At 26.5% G+C, this 6,000-nt stretch overlaps 1 protein-coding gene across 4 annotated transcripts in view; it reads right to left on the bottom strand.

Moving 5' to 3' along the window:
- The window catches only part of LOC111674948 (venom dipeptidyl peptidase 4), a 269,708-nt gene that overhangs the window by 92,075 nt on the left and 171,633 nt on the right, over positions 1-6,000 (bottom strand). The gene's annotated exons all lie outside the window — the stretch shown is intronic.

The raw sequence follows: 6,000 nt of genomic DNA, 5'->3' as shown, positions 1-6,000 counted from the left end.
TTGAAATATAGCACACTAATTTATGAGGGTTGCTCACAGCAGTCATATATTTTCGTGTTATTATTTTATGATATATGACTTTATGAGGACCGTGTGAATCCCCTAATTGTTTAAATATTTGTCTTAATTCTCAAATGAATAAATATTTACTTGCTTTTTAAAAATATACCAGAGGCCAACAAACAATTTCATAAAAACAAGAAAATTAAGTACAAAATTTCAATCAATTACGACAGCTTTGAAAAAAAAAAACGAGCCATGTCTTTAAGCCAATCATTGATCAAAAATGTGTAATAAGCCTGGAATTAATTTGAAACGTTTTGAATTTTGAAATGTCGTAAAGTTTAATATTTAACATATTTTTTAGATGTCTCGCTTGTAATATCAATATATTATATTACTTTTATGTTAAAAGGTCTCATAAAATAATATATGAAATACACTCAAAAAATAAGTATTAATATAAATATAAGAATGTTTATGCCTTAGAGCGGTGAGTTACAAAAGAGCCTAAAGTACAAAATATAAGCAGTAGACAAAAGCATATTATAAACTTTTGAGAACAAGAACTAATCTGAAGTGAATTATATGAAGGAAAAGGTAAAACTTTCCAAGAGTGGTCATAATAGAATATTGTCCCTTCTTAAAAAGTAATTCATTGATATTTCAATTCATTATTTTAAAAAGGCGATGTCTTTAGAAACAAGTCTTACTACTTACAAATAATAAATTTTACTTGCACGATAATGACATCAAGATGAACTGACGGCGGCGCCGTATCGTTCCCATCGCTCAGACAGATTTATCGTAGTTCAGTCGTACAACTACATGTTGTCGTTAGGGCAGAATCATCTAAAAAAGGTAGTGGATAGTCTGAAGTTCTCTACTAATAGTTGAAGATGGTATATATTAAGATGGTGCGTTATATAATGTTGGAATGTTCAATGCAAAATGAACCCAATAATTTTCCCAACAGGTTAAGTCACGATCCTCAACTATTAGTCGCATATCATGTATCTCCCGTTAAGCAAGGACACTTTCCAAAATTTAATAAATTTTTATCAGTTCTATGATAGGCAACCACCAAATGTCAACCTGACAATTCGTAAGATTCTCAACGGGTTCCCAAAGGAAGCTCACCGTGCCGCAAATTGTGGGTGTTTTTCGGCCACTGGAACATCATTCTGGAGAGTGGAGCATTACCTTAGGGCCATGGAAATTTTACTATATTTTCAATTTGACATTTTAGAAGTCATACACCAAAAAAAATATTATTTTAACATAACGCCTCTTAGGCCCTTTTCACTAAGATTTTTAACGCATTATTATATGCGCGTGGAATAATAATATGTTAAAAAACATATATTTTTTACCCTCATCTCATTTGCGAAAGAAAAACTGCATATTTATACAACTCACACTTATGTGATACATATTTTTTATAAGGACATTTAATGGTTATTATTATTTTTTCTTTATTTCATATTTTTATATGGTGTTTAAAAAAGAACATTTTTGTCAGTTTCATACTTAAATTTTACGTTCTATAAGAATAATTTGTTGTTAAAAGCTTCAGTTGAATGATGACAAAAAAATAATAAAAATTGCGACATCAAACACATGAATTTGTGGCAGTTTTTTCATTGTTTGAAACAATTTTTATGGTTTATTGGACTAAATCCAAATGTATAAGTTGCCATAGGAAGAGGAAATGAAAATATAAACCATTTTTAATGGTCAAAGAAAACACACATACATTTACTCATACATACATATTTGTATATTAATGCTTACAATGTATAAAAATTAAATGTGGGTGTGGTGAGTACATGAAAATATAATTGTTAACAAATTTTAAAAACATTATTTGTTTTAACAAAGGCTATAAATGTTTTAACATTTTTTATAAAATATTTTGAGATTTAAAAGCTTAATTAAATATAAAATATCATATATGAGTAATAAAATTTAAATCAAATTGTAATTCTTTTAAATATTTCAAGCTTCTTGTGTAAATTATTTAAAAATTCAAAACGTAAATTGTTCATGTTTGTTAAAACATTTTCTTTGTGTGTGTATGTATTTGTCTGTTTGCTTTAAGTTTTTGTTTAATTTCTTTTTATTTATTTTTGTTTTTTTTTTGTTTTTATGACTTAAAACTTTATTGTACAAAGTTAGATTTTGTGGTTACACGCTTGGTTGGTTACTTTCTTTGTGTTGAAATAAAATAGAAAATTAAAAAAAAAACATTTATTTTAGTTGAGTTGTACATCATAAAGGGAAATTGCTAAATAAAACAAAAGTTATAAAAATGGGAAAAATAATAAAACTAAACTTCAGTGTTTTGATTTATTTAAAAGCAAAAACTGTTTGGCCTTTAGTGTTTTTATTTAAAAAAACCCTAATGCAGTTTTAGGAAATCAAGGTGCAACAATTTATTTATGTATTTAAAAAAGTATTTGATTTATTTTTTAATTTCTATTAATTAAGTTGGCAGTTTCAGAAATACTAAGTTTTTATATATTTTTATAAATTTTTCCTAAAAACATAGCAATAACAATATTTATATCTATTAAAGAAATGTATTTGAGTACAGAAAAACTAAACAAAAATCAAACAAACAATGGAAACGTATTTTTTTTTTGTTTTTCAAATGTTTTCTAGAAAAAAAGCCAGCTGCATATGTGGTTTGTATCCTTTCAAAACTTCACACAAACACCCACAATTTTTATACAAAAAACAGATGTTTAACACCTGCAGAATGCTAAACTTGGAAAGGTTATTTCATTGTTCAATAAGAGTCTACTAACATTTACATTGTTTTAATTCAAAAGTGCATACATATGTATGTACAAATTTTTGTTTTGAATTCACTAAACCTTTTATACTAAATTCTGTATTAAAATTTAGTTTCATTTTTAATAGACATTTATATACGTATTCACTAAAGTTTTTACTAAGCAAATATTATTGGAAAGTTTTCTCTTATTTTTTTAAAACAATAAGACAATTTTTGTACACTTTAGAGAGAAAGAAATTAGTTTTAACTTTAAATAAGTATTTAGTAGTATTTTGTTATCCTTTTTATATATTCTATATGTCCTGAAACAAGTCAATTAAGAATTTGATTTTATCTTTTTTATGTTTTAAAAGTAGCAAAATGCTTTTGACTTTTGTAAGTTAATTTAAAATTAAACTAATTTGAACTAATGTGAATGTTGTTGTCTATTACAATTTTAACTAAATCTTCCGAGGTTGTCTCGTTTTTTATTCATGTCATTGTTACTTATCGATCGATTTTACTGATTTTATAATAGACTTTTTTAAAAGCATGACATATAGAAATATTGAAGGTTTAAATCCCAAAAATATCTGAGGTCTTCAGAAAATTTACGGAAAGACGGACATACATGGCTTAATCCACACTGAATATTTTGACCGCTTAAGATACTACGATATGGCCGATATGTCAGGCTGCGCCTTTTTTTAAATTACTGTATTGTAAGTATGATCAGATATTGTAAAATTGTCTGTTATTGCAGTATCTGTCTGACGTCATTATAGTTTAGCCAGAAGAGAAACTGCTTTAAATACCTTCAGTGCGACTTCCGTTGCATTTCCACTTTCAAAATGCAAAAACTTTATAATTATTTCAAGTAGAAAGTTTTAGAAAGTTTTACGTATACGTACAGATGACGTTTATTACCGACACCTGTACGTATACGTTTTATTGATTTATGGATATTACAAATATTAAGTATACGTCTAATTTAGAGAATCACTTGAAAAATAAATACATACATATATTTTTTAAGTTTCTTTGAGGTTATGAACATCATATTCTTTATAACATGATCTATTTCTTCGTCTCAGAGAATAAATCAAAATTTCAAACGGTTTGCAAGATGTGATACCTAGGCCCCAAATCTTTGGGAGCCCTTAACAAAATTTCATAACTTTTGCAAAACTCGGAGACACAAGTTTTTGTTTTTTCGTCTTTTATCACACAATGGTGTCTGTGTATGGTTATATTTTTTCATGCTGCACTGTGTTTTAAAAAAAATTAATCTCTTAACATTAATATTGTTGAGGAGCTTATTTTACAGAATTCACTGTTACATTTGAATTGTAAGATTTATGTTCTGGTGAAATTCACCATAGATAATTAATTTTCTGCTGAAATCTTCTTAATGATTGCTAGTTATGAAATCTAGCTTTTATTGTTTATAACAAAGCAGCAGTAACAATGGAAGTAGACAGTATTGTCTACTCTACAGTTACAATCAGTTCGATATGATAATTCTATTTAATTTACCATAAACAAATTTAAGATTAAGCCTTCTAAAAAGAAAAATCGATATATTTTTTTTAATATAATGAATACAAAATTATGTTAAATTCTCAAAAACTACTATGCGAAATTGATTTTTTTTATAACACATTTCAATAAGTAAATCGTAAATTATCTTACTTTATTTCTTCCTTATTTTGGTCGTATATTTTTCTCAGTTCTTTATGTTTTTTTTTGTATGTTTCTTTATTTTTCACATACAATTAATTACCCTTGCCAGTAAAATGTTTTTATTTATATTTTTCTTTACCACAACTGTATGACCATGATAAATGTTTGAACAGTACTTTATTGGCATTTTAACATGGAGCTTACAATAACAAATGTTACGACTGCAATGCCACAATATTATTTATGCTGGAATTTCTGTCTAAGGGAAGAAGACAATATTTTCGCAATTTTTTTATTTTCTTGAAAAACATAATAAACAAATGAAAATACTCATATGTGTTAATTAAAATACTTAGAATTGCACGGCTTAACGCCGTGTTAAACAGAGATAACGTAAAGTCAGTTTCATCTTTTTATCGATAATCTTAACTATTTGTTTAATGTAAATAAAGATGCCTTCTCGTAAGGGAACTTCTTTTTCTTTTCAACTGTATTTAATCCAACGTTTAACTTTTAAACTATGTACATTTCTTAAACAATTTAATAGTTTTTATTTAAATTTTTTAAACTCGACTTCCTATTAACATAATTAACTACTTTCTCCACCTTTTACAACTTGAAGTATTTGCTTATTTCCCAATGTTAACGACCGCTATCCATACAATCGATCAGCTGAGGATTTTCCCAGGAAACCATTAAAACGTTTAAATAAATTGCTATTTAAAAAATAAATTCCAAAATAATGCCAAATATAAATAAAAAACACAGAAGGAATCCCACAAATATTTTGTTAATTTTGCGTGACCACTTAATAAGTCAATGTATCATCAACAACATCACCTCCATCAATACCGCCAATATCACCAATGCACTAAATTCAGTTTCGTAAGGATACCAAGATAAAGTCATGTGATGTAAACGACGTTGATATTGTGCAAATATTTCGTTGTCATTGATTTCTTTTTATTTTCTGTTTGCAAAAAATATTAATATAATACGTAAGAATTCATGGTGTTAAAAGGGGAATTCACAATAACCTTGGCCTTTTATATAATTTAATTGAAAAAAAAAATGCTTAAGAAAAATGTAGTTTAAAAATTTTGTTTTTTAAGATCTACACCTATTTAAAAAAATTTAATTAGAGTACAACCCAAATTCTTTGAATTATTTAATTAATTTCCAGCTGTTTTTATAAACGCCGCCATAAATCTAAGAAAAAAGTCATCTGATTTTTAAAAAGCCAATTAAATAACAAAATTCAAAAATGAAATGTTTTGCCAAATCACTCACGCAACTTGTTTCAATTTCAATGCCATTATATAACATCCCTGGGGCTAATTATTTATTTTATTTTTTTTTTTGCACCAGACAAATATTTTTTGATTATAAAACACACCCATCAAAACTATTCATATGTCTACATTAACTTTTATGGAATTTTTTAAACCAAACCTCAATTTCATTATTAAATGAAAACATTTTATTTGGAATTCATTTCCGCTTTAGCAATTTATGTAAGTGTTAATAAATTTTTTTGT

This window comes from Lucilia cuprina, chromosome 3, assembly GCF_022045245.1.
Source record: "Lucilia cuprina isolate Lc7/37 chromosome 3, ASM2204524v1, whole genome shotgun sequence".
Taxonomy (NCBI): Eukaryota; Metazoa; Arthropoda; class Insecta; order Diptera; family Calliphoridae; genus Lucilia; species Lucilia cuprina.
The sequence above is the reverse complement of the archived record's forward strand: the minus strand, read 5'-3'. Positions and strand labels throughout refer to the sequence as shown.